Below are 19250 nucleotides of genomic sequence, written 5' to 3' on the forward strand. Positions count from 1 at the left end.
CTCTCTCTGTCTGCCTCTCTGCCTACTTGTGATCTCTCTCTCTGTCAAATAAATAAATAAAATCTTAAAAAAAAAAGAAATAGTTTTTTAAAAATGCCAACTTTCAAGACGTGTTTCGCTCATGTTGTATTGTGCTAGCCACACTCGCCCACGGCACTGCATTTGGCTGTGGGTGTTCAGATACCACTGGAAAGCATCTGTCCTTTCGATGGATATTTGGGTCTCTCCTAGTTTTTCCATTTGAACAATGCTCTGTAGAGCTGGGGCCTGCCTCTAATTTTTTTCTTTAGGATAAGTCCCTAAGAGAAGAATTTCTGGGACATAGGGTATGCAAGCATTCAATTTTATAAGGTCAAGCTAAACTATTCCCCAAAGTGGTCAGTTTGCCCTTGGCGAAGGAGGGAATAGTGATTAGATATCTTCCTGCTGACCATTAAAAGAGGTGCCTATGGACTCTCCCACAGTGGGCAAAAACAGCTTGTGATATTCGGTGGGGAAAAAGAAAAAGAGGAGACACAAAGTTCAATGTGATCACAGCCCCATAGAAAAAGGGGGTGGGTCGAAACAGTGTAATGTCAGAACCACAGGAAAAGCTTGAACAAAAGGAAAAGCATCAGGCAGACCTGGGGCCAAGCCTTCCCATGCCCATTGCCTGCCTGAGACTGGAACCAGTTACCTGATCTCTCTGTGCCCTTGTGATCTCATTTTTAAATGGGAATAATTGGTCACACATAGTTCAAAGCAGTATGTAAATTGAGATTATGCATAAAGTGAGAACTCGATAAAGAATGGCCAAAAAAAAAAAAAAAAAAAAAGCCAAATATGGTTTTGAAAACCAAACAGATAGATATCACTAGAGTGATTACTGAGGCTTATGGTGGGTCTTAACTTAAGAGTGGTTTCTTTTTTCTATTTTTAGAGCTACTGGAAAGTGATTATATTGTTTTCAAAATGAGAAAATTAGTTTTTTGTTAATTTTATTTATTTACTTGTTAGAGAGACAGAAACAGAGAGCACAAACGGGGGAGGGGGAGGAGCAGAGGGAGAGGAAGAAGCAGACTCCTGCACTGAGCAGAGAACCTGACATGGGGCTCGATTCCAAGACCCTGGGATCATGACCTGAGCTGAAGGCAGATGCTTAACTGACTGAGCCACCCAGGCATCCCCAAAATGATATTTTTTAAAGGTTCCATTATTTGCTACTTTGCGTGAATTCTGGGTGCTACTTTTACTTACTCCCACACCTCTCAGCTCGATGTATTACCTCCATGGGGAGCCGGAGTATGGGTTTGCTTGACTTTAGCAAAGATGAGCAGGTCCCTGATTCTCAACAGGCTGTCTGTAGGGCCAGGACTTGCACATGGTAAGAATGACCTCCTCTCAAGGAGAGAAATCTAATGGTTTGATTTTATTAAACGTTCTATGTGAACTCTTCTTCTTTTGCTGCGGCCTGGACCTTCTGAGTACTAGAATTTGTACAGTGGGGAAAGGATTCAAGGCCCTGGGCCCTGGGGATGTATGTATCTTTCCTAGCTCTTTAGAACATCATGGCTTTATTGCAAGCGTGGTCTAGGCATGGACGGAATCTCCTGGGACAGGCCTTTGGTTCGTGCAGTAGATATTCATGGGAAATGTACTCACTGTGTGTCAAGGCACTATTCTAGACACTGGAGATACAGAGTGGGGTAAGCCAGGTAAGATTCCCACATCATCTATTCTAGGAAGCCTTGTGACCGTGAACAAGTACACAAATAAATCGACAAGGCAATTTTGGACCGTGATCACTTCCACAAAGGAGGTGAAGAGGGGGTGATGGAGGATAATGGCGGCCATTCTGTGGAGATGAGCTCAGGAAGGACCTCACAGAGGCGCTGGCATGCCATCTGAGATGAGAGGGTGCGGAAAACCCAGCCACGGGGAAACATTCCAGACAGGGGAGACATTTTTAAATGCAGAGCCTTTTTGTTGTTGTTGTTTTTAAATGCAGAAACTTTTTTTTTCAAAGAACATCGTGATGTGTTCTAGGAATTGTCAGAAAGACCAGCTTGGCTAAGGCATGGTGACTGAGGTGGCAACTCTCCCACACAAACACTTAGAAATGCTTGACAAAAAAGCAAACATCATTTTAAAATGCTTAGATGAGCTCCCAGGAAACAAAAGTGTCTCAAGGGACCAGAAACAGAAGATGAAGTGAGAAACTATCTATCTGGAGGACGTAGGAACTAGAGTTTTTAATGACTAGAAGTGTGCAGAGATTGAGGTCTCAGACTCAAACAATAGTAAGAAATGAGAGTTTGCCCATGAAGTAATAAGACTCTGGGAGGGCTAATGCTCCCTGGCCCCATGAAAGGGTAGAAGGTAGGAAACCACTTGTGCACTCCAGTAGGTAACTACAGAACTTGGGTTACTTGGTCTCAGTTCTGTTAAAAAAAAAAAAAAAAAAAAACACCTCTGAAAATTAATACCAAGAACTTGCTCTCACATTGGTTTGGGGTTCAAATTTATTCCACCCACATCCCCCCAGAATCCCCAAGTTGAAAAGAAACTAAAACACCAGTGCAAAACTGTGATGGAGAATCTAGATTTCATGGGGAATCCAGAAAAAGCAAACACATGGCTGACTTCCCGAGAGAGACGTACCCTCAACCCAGGTGGCGCAAAAATCCCATAGAGAGGGCGTCTGGGTGATTAAACCCACTGAAGGCAGTGGGTTAAAGCCTCTGCCTTCAGCTCAGTTCATGATCCTGGGGTCCTCGGATCGAGTCCCATGTTGGGCTCTCTGCTCAGCAGGGAGCCTGCTTCCCCCTCTCTCTCTGCCTGCCTCTCTGCCTACTTGTGATCTCTGTCTGTCAAATAAATAAATAAAATCTTTTTTAAAAAGTTCCATAGAGGAAGCCCTGCTGAGAACAAGCCTCCTGTCTCCAGTTACAAATGCACAAGGAAAAGTTCCACCATGTGCAAGAGTCAGGTTACAGAGGCCAGGAAACTGAAGGACTAGACTCTCCTCCTAAAGAACTCCAGGTAAAATAACTATGTAAAAGGTTACGTAATGTATTTAAAATGATTGAAGTCATAGAAGAGGCCATTAAAAAATGGAATATGACAGATACAGTAAGGATAGAAAAAGGGCAGATTTTTAAAAAGAGCTTGATAGAATTTCTAGGTAAAAATAATAAATCCAACTTTTTAGATGATAGATTAAACAAACTGGGCAGAAATGAAAAGAAAAAAAATAAACAGGAAGATAGACATGAGAAAATCACTCGGGTTATATTGCGTGGAGTTAAAAGGCAATGCACCATGAGAGAAAGGTTAAATGAAACAGAAGGTTCAATGAAAGGGTCCAACTTACTTTTAATGGGGGTTCCAGAATCTGAGAATAGAGAGAATTTGGATGAAATCGATATTCACATTTGTTATGCCCGAGCATTTATAGAGTTTTGACGGTAGACACATAGAGTAGGCTGAATGATGGCCCTCCCAAAGATAGCAAGCTCTGGTCTTTGGAAGCCTTCAATGTTGCCTTTGGCAGAAGGTCTTTGCAGGGGTGATTCGGTGAAGACTCTTGAGATGGGTCACCCAGGTGGGACCTAAACATCATCACAAGGGTCCTTTGTAAGAAGGAGGCAGAAGGAGAATTCACACAGACCAGAAGGCAGTGGGTCGAAGGAACAGAGGACTTGAAGATGCTGCCCCAGAAGATTGGAGTGACATGGCCAGGAACCAAGGAGGGTCATCAGTCACTGGATGCTGGGAGGGGCAAGTAACAGAGTCACCCCTAAGCCTCTGGATAGAGCATGGCCTTGTCAACACCTTGATTTGGGCCTGGGACACTGGTCTTGGACTTCTGGCCTCCAGAGCTACAGGGAACACATTTAAGCAGTCACAAGTCACCAAGTTTGTGGTAATTTGTTACCGCTGCCCCATGAAACAATGCAACAGGTGTTTATAGATTGAGAATATATGGGAAGTTACAGGAAGGAGAAACAAAAATAAATCTACAGCGAGACACACAGTAGTGGAACTGGAGAATACCAAAAACAAAGAAAAGACTTTGAAAGCACCCAGAGGAAAAGTGCAGGGGGCAGTGACCAGAGAGACCGTACACTTGTCGGATGTTCATATAATCCAGAAGACAGTGGGATGGTATCTTTAAATTCCCTATAAAAACAAACTGTCATTCAGAAGTGTAGGGGAAAAGGCATGTTCAGATGGGTAACATTGAGTTTACCACTAACAGAACCTTCCTGAAGCTGGTCATCGGTGTACTTCAGAAAGAAGGACAAAAACCCAAAAAGACATAGTGAGATAGAAAAAGCTACCATAAGCCATGAAATGGGGAAATAGGTGATTTAATATAAATAGACATCAAATGAACCAAATGATAATAAAATTATGACCGAGAGACTATAAAAGAAAGTGGAATTAAAATGCACCATAATAACAATATGTTAGATTAAAAGAGAATGGCCATAGATAATTGTCTTTCTCTGATTGACTTATTTCACTCAGCTTCAGACCCTGAAGTTCAGTTATCTTGTGATTTCACTCATGTGCAGAATATGGGAAACAGTGCAGAGGGGCATAGGGGATGGGAGGGAAAACTGAATGGGAAGTCATCAGAGAGGGAGATAAACCATGAGTCTCTTAACTCTTGGAAAAAACTGAGGGTTGTCGGAGGGTAGAGGGATGCGGAGATGGGGTAATTGGGCGACAGGCATTAAGGAGGGCACGTGATGTGATGAACACTGCAAGTTATACACCATTGATGGATCACTGAACTTTACATCTGAAAACTAATGATGTACATTATGTTGGCTAATTGCATTTAAATTAAAAAAAAAAGAAAAGGCAATGGCCAATATAATAGACACTAGGGAAGACAGGGGGAAGTATAATGAACACACACAACATACAGCAAGTACAAAATAAGAGTGGCAAAATAGGGCGCCTGGGTGGCTCAGTTGGTTAAGCAGCTGCCTTCCACTCAGGTCATGATCCCAGAGACTCAGGATCCAGTCCCGCATCGGAGTCCCAGCTCCGCAGGGAGTCTGCTTCTCCCTCTGACCTTTCCCCTCTCTCTCAAATAAATAAAATCTTAAAAAAAAAAAAAAAAAAAAGAGTGGCAAAATAGATCCCAATGTGTCAGGAAATAAATCTGACTATATCAAGAATCATAAACAGTATAAACAAACTAATCCCAGCACGTAAAAGACAGACTCCCTGGTGTATAGACAAAGTCTGCATGCTCTGTGCTTTTGTCAGGAAACGGCTAAAGTAAAAGTATTCAAATACTTAAGAATTGGAAAGAAAAAAAATTTTTCTATTTAAAGACAAAATTTTCTACACAGGAAACTCAAAGGATATACATAGTAACCAATAAAACCAAGTTGGGAATTCAGCAGTTTTGCTGGGAACAAGTTCACAAAACTCAATTGTATATAACAGCCAAAACAATTAGAAAATGCCGTTTTAAAAAGATACCGTATGCACTAACAATAAAAACTTAAAGGTACCTAGGAATAAGCCTTTATGGAGTAATTTCTAACTTATTGAAAGGCATAAAAGATGACCCAGAGAAACAGAGATAATGGGACATATTCATTAGTGGAGAAAGTCCATGTTATCAAATGGAAATTCTCCCAAATCCATCTATAAAGTTAATATAATTCTAATCATGAGCCCAACAGAATTGTCTATGGAAATTTATACAGAAAAGCAAGGAGGCAACATGATTTTTAAAAAGAACAATATGGGGAAGGACTTTCCTTCCTAAATAGACACTATAAAGTTGTAATAATTCAGAGATAGACAAATCGATCAGCAGAATAAAATAGAGCAGTTGGACCTAAATCCCATATGTATATGAGAACTTAATCCATAATAGGTGTGGCATTATAAATCAGTAAGAAAAAGCATAAACTGACAAAAAAAAAAGTACTGGGATTGCCATTTTTCTGCATGTAAAAAAAAAAAATCAATTAAATCCTTTCCTCAACACATAAAAATCCATCCCAATGGGAGAAAACCACAATAAAAATGGTGATGTTTTAACACATTGAAGGAAATACAGGAAACTATCCTACAACATTTCTTCAAAATGTACAGATGATTACGAAAATATCATACATCTGGCCATATTACAACTGAAAATATCTAGGAAGCAGAAGTCACTGAAAAGAAAGTAAAAACACAAATCAGAGTGGAGATAGCTACTTACATATAAAACAAAAACAGAAGTTAACATACAGAATACAAAAAGAGTACCTACAATTCAGTAAGAACAAGCCAAATAACCCAATAGAATTGAAGATAAAGCATATAAATAGAAAATTCACAAAAGACAGAAGCTGAATGGCCTATAAGCACCTAAGAAAGATCTTGAACTTCGCTAGTCCTCAGGGCAATGCAACATGAAGCAAGGTCTTCTCCACCCCCATCGACCTTGGCAGGGCCCCTCTGTCCAGGCACCACAGGAGGGGCAGAAATGCCCAAGACTCATGACCTGTTTTGGACTAGACCGGCAAAAATCAATGATGACAACATTAAGAGTTTGGGGAGGAGGCAGAGAAACAGGACTCTTCATACCCTGTCCATGGCAGCGCAAATTAGTTCAATTTAGAGAGGAATTTGGCAGTATTTAGTAACACTGTGGATGTGCATATTCTAGGATTCAGCATTTCCAATTCTAGGAATATACCCAAAAAAGATTCCCACATGTTTATAAAGAAATGGGTAAAGCCAAAAAGTACTTATCGCAGCACTATTTGTCACGGGGGAAAAAAAGTTTTTTGGTGGTTGGGGAGAGGGACAGCCTGTAACCCACCCAGAGAAAAACAGGTGAAAACCTGTCTAATCCTGGCACAAGGTGATACTGTACAGCGGTTAAAAGGATTGACCCAGGGATGTGTGATGAGCAAGGCAGGCAACTGCAAAAACATAAAACATAATGCCTGGGGGTGGTGGGGGGAGTTTTAGAATGATATATTTGACATGAAGCCAATTTCATAAGTTTGAAAAAAATGTAAAGCAAGCTTCTATAGACATAGCATATCTGTGTGTATAGGATGCATAGGTATGTAGCAAAAAGTAGAGCCAGCATGGCAATGACAAACATCAACCCCTCGGGGAGGACGGGAAGACGAGGAGATCAAGAAGCAACACACGGAGAGTTTCACTTGTGTCTCCAAAACTTTAATGCCATTAAAGAAGTGAGGCAAGTCAGCAAGTTGTTGAGATGCGGCAGAGCTCCCTGGCGGGTTGAGCTCTGAAACGTTATTCAGTTTGGTTTTGCCCGTATGCACGAACTATTTCATTATAAAATAGTTGCTAATTAGTCAAAGTAGGAAAGCCAGTCCAGAGGCTGTTGGATTAATCTGGACCAGAAGGAGAGGAGACTCTCTAGGAGGAGGGCAGCAGCAGAAGACTGAGAAATGGACAGAACCCAGATGTGTTCTGGAGGTGAAACTGATGGTCTTGCCTGCCTCTAGGGGCATCTGGTAGACCAGATGTGCTAAGGAATGCAGCCGTCAACCAAAAGCCCTCAGGAGTTGGTGTGTAAATACCCCAGCTCCTCTTGGCTCTTGGCCTGAGCACTTCCAAAATGTGGACTTTGCTCAGTTTCCTAAAACCCCCCCTAGAATACATCTTCAAGCACTCTCCAAGGTAGCAGATTTAATAGAAGACACATTTTGGCAGTCTGTCCCTCCTTTATCCCTCCCCCAGTTCCCTTATCGGTGTCAGCCCCACCTCCCCAGGGAACCTCTTTCTCTTGGCTCAGATCTGCTGCTGGGAGAACCTGTACTAAGGCAGCAAGCTCACTTCCAAAGTGTGCCCACTTCCAAAGAGTGCCACACGCCACCACCCACCTCACTGACGTCACTCGAGTCTGGCAAGAAGAAGGGGGAAGAAAACAGAGAGAGATTCTGAGGGCTGTGGCCAGCCGAGTGGGGAGACATGCCACACACGAGAGGAAGCATAACTGAGGGGCAGAGAAGAAAATGCGCTGCTCAGAGATTTGCACAGAAATGGAAAGAAGTGCTCATTGCCGTGCCCCATTCAGGGATTCCCTTGACAGAATCGGCTGTTTGGTAACCCCTGATGTTGCTCTGTCCTATGTCTGATCCCACCACGCTGTCATTTACCTACATTCAAATTCCAGATGCATATGAACAACAGGATTGGACACCGATGGATTCTGCTTTGATAGAGAATATTTTCAAATGTCACTAGACTCCTAGATACAGCATCGAGCGACCATCCAGCTTCCCCAGAAGGACACGTCAGCAGTAAATCAGAACACATTCACCTTGACAGGAATATAAGAAATGATAACTTAAATTTGTAATTGTATTATATATCAACAAGCAAATGATAGTCCCTAAGAATTCTTATCATGTATTATTCTACTGATTATATGTCACCTTTAAGCAGGACTGTTTTGTTTTTGTTTTTTAAAGCCCATGGCGTATAGCCACTGAGTCAATCTGACTGTTATGGACAGCAAAAGCCCTGTAGTAAGGTTCTTGGCATTTCTCTGGCTGCTGATTTGGAAAGAAAGATGCTTAAATTGACCTCCACCTTCTCATAAAGGTGAATAAAGAAGTCCCCAGGAAAACTAGCTTTGACTTCTGGGTATACAATGCATTTAAACCGTCCATGTAGTCAATGAAACCCATCATTTCAAATGACCATCAGTGAAAGAAGATATTCCCTACTGCCTGGAGCAAAAGAAGGGAGCTGGGGGGATAGTCTAGGTATAGGCTCTGTGCAGAGGCCCTAAGAAGAAGAGTCACAGTCTCTGGGGACATTAGAAAATGTCATTATTTGAAATGGAAAGTACAGGAAAATTGCATATAGAGACTTGGTATCCCTAGACCTGTCCATCACAAGAGATGGTCCATACAGAGCTCCTCATGGAACCAGGGTGTATTCAAAGAATGGGGCCATTCAAAGAACCTGTGGCCCCACAGACTTGAGCATTCTGGGAAACACCTTACTAAAGGTGGAGTGGATGAGAAGTTAGGAGCTCGAAGTCAGAAGGTCTGAGTTCAGATATCAGCTTCACAACTTCATAGCTGTATGATTCCAGAGAACATTATTTAACCTCCCAAGTCTTGGTTTCCTCAACAGCACAGTCTAAGGCCATGAGGATTTGTGACAATGAGTAAAGAAAGTAGCATGTGCTACCGGATTTTACAATGTGCTCAGCACAAAACAGATGGTGGCCATTACGGTTACTATTACTGTCATTATACCAGCCATGGCAAGGAAATTCTACCTGTAGAGAACTCTATGGAAAATTCTACCTATAGAAGCATGTTGCAAATTTTCTGGTGCTCCTGGTACAAAGAAAAGGAAAATGAAATTGGAGATTAGGAATTTGTCAGAATGTCTCAGCCTCAAACAAGGAAATTGAGACTCTCTAGGGAGCAAGCCTTGTGTTTTAGACAATGAATCCAACTTTCCTGGCTAGAGAGAGGTATTTTTTAGGAGAGCCAATTCCTGTCTTCTGATTGTATCCTCCCCCAAGCAACTTCTTCTCTGTAGTTTGTCTTAAGCAAGACCCACCAAATGGCTGTCCCCAGTGCTATTCCACTGACAGACATGAAATGAGCTTCTGGTTCATCTCTCAGTGTCTCGTGAGTTTGATGAGTCCATCGACCAGGATGCTTCTCTGAGTACAAAGAAAAATCAGGCTTCTGCAGACATGGTGGCCAGATGGAGTCTTGTGGTGACCACCTCCCCACCTAGGAACTGCCCCCTGTGAATTCTTATCTGAAACCCCCAGACCATTGTCCATATTGAGTGTGCAGGCAGCAGATGAGAAAGGACAGTTGATCCTATATTTTTCATTCTTTCTTTTCTTTCTTTTTTTTTTTTAAGATTTTATCCATTTATTTGACAGAGAGAGAGACCACAAGTAGGCAGAGAGGCAGGCAGAGAGAGGGGGAAGCAGGCTCACTGCTAAGCAGAGAGCCAGATGCGGGGCTCGATCCCAGGACCCTGAGATCATGACCTGAGCCGAAGGTAGAGGCTTAACCCACTGAGCCACCCAGGCGCCCCTATATTTTTCATTCTTATGTGAGTTTTGTTGAGCATTTTCAAGGGGGAAGAAACTTGTCTTCTGATAGCTCTCTGGTTCCAGCCTATGCCATGCACTCTATGTAATAAATATGCCTTATTTCGTCTTCCCCATGACCCTGTGAAGACAATGTTCTTATTCTCCTTTCACAGAGAAGTAAACTGAGGCTCAAAGAGAGTCAGTGGCTTTCTCAGAATCACAGAGGGGGAAACATAGGATCTGTGCCTCAGGCTAACACTCTTGTCACAGGACGTGAGTGCCCAGGACCGGGGCTCTGTCCAAGGTGCTCCATGAAGAATTCACTTTTTTCCTGGATTTGCCACGGATTAGGGCGTATTCTGTCTGTGTAGGGGTCAGTCTTCTGCAATGTGCCTTCAAAGGGTGTAAATGGTTTGTTGCTTTCTTACATGATTTGGGGAAGAACACTCCCAGTGAGTTTTAAATATTAACCAGAGTCATTTGTGGGATGCTTCTCATGTTGCAGGGGCCCTCCTAACACCCCATTCAACACTTGATTTCATATCACTTTATATTCTCTTGTCAAGGGCTTTGTTGAGTTGCTAGGTTCTGTCTTCCAACCACGGCTTTGAAATCCCATCCTAGGAGAAGACAAGGAGAACCAACCTGAGAGAGAACACATCTCTGTGCCCCTGGCTAGCCCTTGAAATGTTCTTTCCTATGAAACCCTACTAAGCACAGCTGACCGTTATATTTATTGTTATCATCTGAGGACAGTAACAGAGCTATGATTCTAGACACTATATGTCAAATAACCCATGTTTCCCAAAAGTCAGTCTTTGGATTGTAAGCAGATTCTATTGATAAGTTTGAAAAGTCCTGAGCTAAATATTGTTGAATGGGTGTCTTTATTACAGAACTTTTCAGGACCTTTACTGTGCCAACAGTCATTGTGACTCTCCAAAAAGAGTCTCTCAGACTCTTTTAGCTGCAGAATTCTTGAATGTATCTCTTTTCAAAATGCTGATGTGGGGCTTGGACCCTCGAACACCATGTACAGCACAGGGTTTAGGGTCTATTAGACATTTCCAGGGTCTAAATGAATAGCTACAGAGGAACTTTTAAATGACAACCCTGTTTTCAGGTGGTTTTCTAATCGTGCAGGCAATGACCACCCAAGGAGAAGGTATATATAACAAAATAATGACTGTGTGTGTGGTACCTGGGCTGCCAGGCTAATTCTCCAAAACCAGTGTCATCACTGTGCAAAATGAGTTTTAAAAACCTCGGTGACTTGGATTTGGAAAGTCTGTCCTTGATATTCACAATAGGTATTGGCAGAGCAAAGGTTCTGAGAAATTTCATCAGCGAAGGGAACCCATCCAGCCAAACCACAGTGAACAAAGGAGAAAATAGGCAACTCAGTATTTTTACCTTTGTTATTTTAAACTTAAGTTGTAGCTGGTGTTGTGGCTCTCGCTGGTGAGTTTTGTATTCTGTGTTCTGATGAGATGGGAGTATGCTTCAAAGAACATCCATGAGTGTCTTTGTTTACTCAGCAAACTACCCTAAGAACACTTGCTCAGTCAGCATGCGGGCGTGAATTAAATTACTGTAACAAGCCCAGTGGGGAGGAGCCTTCTGTTTCCTTCAAGAGCACAGGCAGAAAACTTACAGTGGTAGCCTGGCCCAGAGCAAAGGCCACACAGCACAGAAGACTCTTAGAAGGTCAGTCTACAGCATCCTGCCCCACAAGAGCTTTATCTTTAGTGATGTATACTCAATGGCCGTTTGTATTTTATTTCTGTTACTCTCTCTTCTCTGGACCTGGACCTGGACCTGGACCTGGACCTTTATTGCCAGGGAGGGAAAGGAAAAGAAGATCTCACTGTGGGGTTGTATTTGGTCCAGATGCCTCCTCAAGGGTTAAAGACACATGATGCCTTACTTTGAAATTCAGCTATATGCTTCTGACGCAACATCCTTACACCCAAAAGATGTCATACACAGAAAGCCTCACCACTGATAAACTTCTGTTGTGTGGTCCAAGAGGGAGGTGCGTCTCTAAGACATGGCAGCTACTCCTTCTGTGGGCGATGCGAGCATCCTTAGACATTGCCAAAGGCCCGGATTCTAGTCCATTCTGTTCTCCTTAGGATTCTAATAGAAGAAGAATTTTCCATATGGAAGCTCATCTGCTTCCATTCCCCAACTGTAACATTCCCAACTGTAACATTCCCCAACTCTGTTTGACTTCTGACTATGAAACTGGTTGGGGCTTCTTTGTCTAAGGGCTGACTTGGTCTGCAGCCATGGTTTTGTAACTTTTAAGAACAGTGAAATATATATATATGGCACAAATTATTATTTCATTAAGCAAACAAACAAACAAACAAACAAAAGCAAGGAGCTAGTCCCATGGAAACAGGTTTGAAGATCCTAAGGTCCTACCTGCTTAGCACCTGACCCCACCCCCGCCCCTACCGCCCAGTGCACCTCTTTGGAAGCCTGGTGTCTCCTTGGAATACAATTTGAGAAACATTGTCCGTGGATGAGTTTTGGACTGTGAGTCTGCAGGCTTGGGTCTCATCCGTGCTGGAACACAAACCCCAGGTTGAAGTTGGTCAAATGGTTGAAACCCTGTTCTACTGCTTCCTCCTCTGTGAGAAGGAGGGAAAGAGCATGCGCTCTGATTTTTTCCCACGGTCATGTGGAGGTACCAGATGTACTGATCCACTGAAAGAGTTGGCATCATTTATACGTGTCCACGTGTGCTCACATCAGTTCATTTGATTTCCTATTAAAACATCCCTGAAACAGCAATAGGGCAAATACTATTAAATATAAAATCTCTTAGGGGGAAAAAAAAAAAGATCCAAATCCCCCCCCCTCCGCAATCAAGCCTCTGCAGACTTGAGCTACCCACAATGCATGCAGTCACAAACGATACAGCAGGTGCATGCAGCAGGTACCACTTACCCACGTGATGGGCAGAGCTGGAGTCACAACCTCTTCCCCACATGGGTCCCCTCTGTAATCACGGTGGATGTATAACTTTGGAATCTAATTCCTCTCTCATTTTTGGTCCATATGGTTCAGTTGGCCTGCCTTCTAATGGCCTGGCTCCAGAGGTGAATCTATGACCCACGCTCACCTAAACAAAGCCCTGTCCTGAGACTTTGGCTGGAATTGTTGGGAAGGAGGCACTCTGTCTCTCTGAGAAGGCAGGCACTGAAGGCCACATAAGCCAGGAACTCTGCCTGGTCTGCATAGGAAGAGTCCCTGACTGAGAATGAAGCCACGGATGACAACAGCAAAAGAGCCAAAGGTAGAGGGGAGAAACAGAGTGACAGGCATGTAATTTGAGCCCCTGGATACAGATGTGCCTGAAGGCAACTCTAGATGCTTCTGTTACCTGACACAACAAAATCTACGCTTTTTTTTTTTTTTTTTTAACTTTCTGATAGGACTGAAAGAGTCCCAATCAATGCGACAAGCTTGGGCAAGCTGCTTGACCTCTCTGTCTCAACTTTGTTTTCTAGGGGATGAGGACACACATATGTCAGGGTGTTGTGCAGACTATAGGAGGTAATGGCATCAAGTTCACACTCCATAGTCAGTACTGTCAAGATTATGAAACTTCGCCTACCTTGTTCCATTTCATCCCCTCCATGGCTGAGCTCACTAGGTGAATTACTTCATTTTGCTAATCAGGTGGCTGTGGCAGAGAGAAATTAGGCCTTTTGTTTAGAGTCTATAGCACTCTCGGTTATGATAACCTAATTCTAGGTTAGGATTTAAGCTCAGGTCTGATGTCATGGTCCAGCTCCTCCTTCCCACTGAGTCAGCCCCCTGGCTTGCAAGACTAATAAGTTCACCCACACTGCTCAGAGCCACCACTGCATGGTCCTGTCAAGGACCCTTCTCTGGACACTGACTTAATGGTGCCTTCTAGAATTGTGCAGTGTGCAACTTGCCCCACGTGATAGCCCCAAAGTCAAACACATAAGGGACCTCATAAGGGCAAATACCAGGGAGATATTCAGGATGTTTACATTGCAAAGGGCCCATTTGCTCATCTACACCTGTCTCCCAACACATCCCAGACACTCTCATTTCCTCATCTTTGGCCCAGCCTCCAGCTGGTCCTACCAAAGCCTCGTAAGGCTGCATTGCCAGAGGAAAGAAGGGCCAGAGAGATTTCCAGGCCCCTGCTGCTTGCTGAGCCACTGCCAACCTGTTCTCTGGGTTGACAAATATGCTTTGGTTTAACAAAAGCTCTTCTTACATTAGCTTTGGCTTTTTGGCATTCTCCAGCAGGGAGGAAAGTTATGTGGAAGCACATCACAAAAGACTGTAAATCACTTTAACAAAATGGAGCTCTCCCGGGCCTTGATGGGTTTCTGAGACTCACTGAAGGTGTGTTGTTCAAAGCTGAAGCAGGGGCGAAGGGGGTTATTCCTGTATCCATGTCTTCCTTGGAGGCCAGCCCGAACCCAGCTGGGCAAGGATTGGCTAAGACAGGCCTGTGTTCTCACCTTGCATTTGAATGCTTGTCTTTAGGATCAGGTTATGGGAGATGGAGCCTGACCCAACATCTTCCAAAGCCCCAGGAAGCTCTTGCCATAGCTGGGGGTATCAGAAAAGCTGGTCAGTCTGCTTCATCTCCCAAGCTCAAGTTCCAGCTGGGGTGTCCTCTTGCCTCCCTGGGAGCCAGCTTACCAAGATGGAGGTTCTTGGTGAACTCAAGAGTCGTCATTAGATCTCCATACCACAGAGCCCCAGGAAAGGCCCTGCCATGACACCACAAGCCCCATTTCTGGGGTGCTGGGGATCAGCATCAAATCTCTAAAGGAGAAAAATAACAGTGCAATAAGACTGGGACAGCTCTCAAGCCCTGGGGACCCAACCCTGAACCAAATATTCTATATCTACTGCCTACCTTGGTCTTCCCAATGGCTCTGGTGAGGGAGGCATGATGGGTCCCAGTTGATAGGTGATAAGACCGAGACTCTGAGACGTTGCTTATCTTGTCCCAGGTCACCCATCTAGGAGAAGGCAGAGCTTGGATTCAGACCTGAGTTTATCTGATTCCGTGCCCTTGACCAACATGCTATACTGCCTGCCCCTCACCTATCCCCCACTCTCTAGAAAGTTCTTTTATCTAGATTTGGAAGGAAGATGGCGCTTTGAAATTTCAGCCTAAGTGAGAGACTGCTTTAACAGAGTGGTTTCTCAACTCACTCAGACTTACAGCCCCAGGACCTCCCTGACTTCACCTTCCTTCCCCCAGCCCTTGCTCACTCTGCTCTGGCCACACTGGGCTCCTGACTCTTCCTCAGACACACCAAGCACACTCTGACTTCAGAGCTTTTGTATCTTTCCTCTCACATCTCTTTCTGGAACATCCTTCCCTGAGACGTCCACATGGCTCCACTCTGACCTTCTTCAGGACTCTCCTCAGATATCACATGTCAGAGAGGTCTCCCTGATGACTGTCTAAAACAGCAGATCTTCACCCTTTACCGCCTCCACCTTGACTCTGAGCTCTTTGCCTCCTGCGTTCTCCTGTAGAACATGGATCAGACTTAACCTACTTTTGTGTTTACTGTCTGTCTCCTCCCCTCAACCCCACTTGATTGTACACTTCATGAAGGGCAGGGACTTTTTTTTTTATTAACTCACAACCATGTGCCCAGACTAGAACAATGCTTGGTGCACAGAATTGTTTTTTAAGTGTTCATGAGAGAATGAACGAATGAATGGTGCACTAAGCCTCCAGGCTGACCCTACTGTGATCCGCCCTTTGCTGTGGGACACCAGTGGTGTGTAATTACTCAACAATTAACTCACTGACCATGTTGAGCCAATCTACTTGGAAGCCTGGTGGTGCATGGGGACCTCTGCAGGGGCCTGCTGGGATGGTCAGGAGGGAGACCAAGGAAATAGAGACAAAATGTCCAAGTCCTTTGGCTCCAATTCACTCACTAAGTCAATATTTCTGGACAAAGTTCTTAACAGTGTGCCAGGCAGAGAGCTAGGTACAGGACACAACAGTGAAGAGCACTGCATTTCCAGTATCCCTCTATGGGGGATACTGATATTAACCAACCAGTCCCACCAATAAACATGGAATCATTAACTTCTATGAGGACTGATGGGACATCCCAAGACAGGACTGACTTAGCCTGTAGCGGTCAAGACATGCTTTTCTAAGGAAGGGACACTTGAGGTAGGACCAAAAGGTGTATAAGCATCCTGAAGACTGATGGTGAACCTCAGTCTTCCCTCTGACTTCCCAATCCTTGTTCTGTGACTATAGGCAAGTTTTTAATAAGCTCGCTCTGCATCATTTTCCTCATCTATAAATTGGGGCTAATAATCGTGCCTTCCTCCTTCTGCTGTTATGGTGTCTAGTATACACAAAACTCTTACAAAACAGAGTCAGCACTATTATTAGTTACTTTTATGAGGCTGTCCCACCTCACTCAGCCTTTTGGCCAACTGTAAAGAAGAGAAACAAGTAAATAGCAAAGCCTTTAATATTCACGTGCATGTGTTGAGTATCCGCATATGTATTTGCTGGTAACCCATACAGAGTTGATGGCCATTGTTGTGTGACGTTCATAATTTAGGGAGAACACCGTTGGTCTGTATTTGCTGCCCACCATTCAAGTCTATGCTCACCTCAAGGCAAAATTATGCAGGTGCCTTCATCCTGTGGTTGTGTTCAAGTTTCTAGGTCTTCATTAATATAAATGATTACTCAGACTCATAGTGAATCTCCTATAAATGAACTTCAAACTATGTTCTTTCTAATGTGTTCCATTGCAATGGACTACAGCCCCAGCTCTTGAGAATGGATGTCCTTCAAGTCGACTATTGGCAACAGCCCAATCAATGGATCCACTAAATGTTTGGCTGGCTTCCTTGACCCGAAATCTATCAAGTTTGAACAAGGCTTCTGGCAAAGTTATAGCCATATTCTGTGTAAGTCCCACCACATTCTGATTTATGCCAAATCTAGATGCCACATATGATAGCTTATCTTAATTAAAGACCGTAACAGGACTGAACTCCTTCAGTGAGACTAAGTCAGCACAGTCTCTGCGCTTAATTCCCAAACATTCCATGACTCTTTACCCTGCTAAATCAGGAGTTCAGATCAATCAAGGAGCTCAGAAAGGCTCATGCTTTCCAGTGAGGGAACACATGTGAGAGTTAGATGCTTACAGACATCCCGCAGGCTATGCCTCCCCCCCCCCCCCCCCCAACCCCCCCAGTTCAAATGTCCTTGCAAAGCAGAAGCCGTAATACTTTCTGAAATGTCTCTATAAGTTCCGGCATTTAAAAAAAAAAAAAAAAAGTGTGTGAAGGACATGAAAGAAATAGTTACATTCAATCAGATCAAACAAGAATTCAGTACCAACAATTCATTATATTTAGCTCGAGTTGAACTCCATTCAGATTTTTTCTAAATTCTGCAGCGCCTTTAAATTGGTTCTCTATGCATGCCAGTATTTCTTCCTTCTGAACAAGGATGGAAATACCGGACCCAGGCCCAAATCATCCGTTTTCTTTCCATGGTGTGGCTAGAACGGAATAGCTTCAGGGAAGATCTAAATGTTTAAGTCTCTACCGATACTTAGAATTCATGATGGCTTTTATTCTCCCATCACCATTCCAAGACCTTTCAGCAAAGCTCTAGAAAATTGGATTTTAAGTTGTAAACAGAATGGAGATGATGGACACTCCTAAGAATAGCCATGTGAAATCCCATCAACATCTCCGAGGAATGGGGCCCCGCACGGCCCTCCCGGGTCTCTGTGCTCTGTTCACCCAAAGGGCATCATGGTAGGTGAGGGCATCATTGGCAGAAACATTCCAGCACTACGATTATGCTCTGCTCCCTTTCCTCTTGTTCTGATTGAGTAGAGAGTGGCATGTCTTAGAAGTCTTGCTGAGCCTTGAACTAGCCGTAGGACACTCATAAGCCCCTTCTAAGACACTTCACTTCTTTGGAACTGCGGTTTGCTCATCAGTTAAAAGAGGGATCGGACCTCTTCTTCCCAAGGACTTGGGAAGCGGCTTTGCTGGGATACAAGGGGAGGTACTGACTGTGACATACATCCGGGGTTCACTCAAGGCTAGTGCCTTTCCTGTTCCAAAATCAGTAGAGATCATAGATACAGCAATGCAACCATAACAAATGTGAACAATTGTAGCACAGTTGGGGAATTGTGGGGTTCCCATCGGTGGGCTGAGAGCCTCATCGCATGTCATCCTTGCCACAGGCACCTGTGGTGGAGTCGACGGTGAGTAAGCAGCAGCAGCATTCCCATTGTGCAAATGAGATCATTAGGCTTAGAGGATTGGATTGATTTCCCAGGTTTTCCTAGCTAACAGAGCTAGGGAATAAAAGTCAAATTTTGGGGGATGCTCACAGGTCCTCCATGATCCTGCCCAGCTTTGCCTTCTTAACCTCCACCCCCATGTCTCCTGATTGCTTGGTTTTAGCCACATTTATTTGGGTGCTCTTCCAGCACACCAGACAGGCTCCTGCCTCAGGGCCTTGGCACAGACCATTCCCTCTCTCTGGAACATGTGCCCCCAGGTGACCACACATCTAACTTCAAGACTGTGGTCAAATGCCATCTCCTCAAAGAAACTCCTCGCAATTTCCCTACTTGAAATTCTAACACCTCCTGCTGCCACCCCCTCTGCCCTATGACCTCTCAAACCCCATTTCCCCCCTATTTTCCCCCTTTTGTTCTTACCATCATCTATCCTACTATAGAATTTATTCATTTATGTGTTTATTGCAAGATATTCTCTTCACTGGCGGGCTGTGGGGAACAGGCTGTAATTCCTACAGCAGGGTGCTGGGCACAGCCTCGTTGGGAAGTGACTTCTTAGGGAAGACAGGAATTGAGCTGAGTCCTTAAGGGATTGGAATTGATGGGAAATAGGGAGCACAAGGCCCTCCTATTTTGGACAAAGCCATAGAGGCTGGAATGGGCAGGTGGACAGGATGCGTATCCTCCCCCGACTCTGATCTCAGCTCCAAAACCCTCTTTCATGGGTCCCCCCGACCGCACAGCCTCAGTCAAGCCCTGCTGTTTCACAACCAGAAAATTATGTTCCTTTTCTTCAGAGATCTTATCGCAGTTTGTAATTATAAATGTTCCATAAATATTCACGGAGTGAT

The 19250-nt window shown here is 43.9% G+C and overlaps 1 protein-coding gene across 2 annotated transcripts in view; it reads left to right on the forward strand.

The window, feature by feature from the left end:
• KAZN (kazrin, periplakin interacting protein) overlaps positions 1-19250 on the forward strand; it is a 1029901-nt gene that overhangs the window by 438569 nt on the left and 572082 nt on the right. The gene's annotated exons all lie outside the window — the stretch shown is intronic.

Source organism: Mustela nigripes, chromosome 14 (genome assembly GCF_022355385.1).
Source record: "Mustela nigripes isolate SB6536 chromosome 14, MUSNIG.SB6536, whole genome shotgun sequence".
NCBI lineage: Eukaryota > Metazoa > Chordata > Mammalia > Carnivora > Mustelidae > Mustela > Mustela nigripes.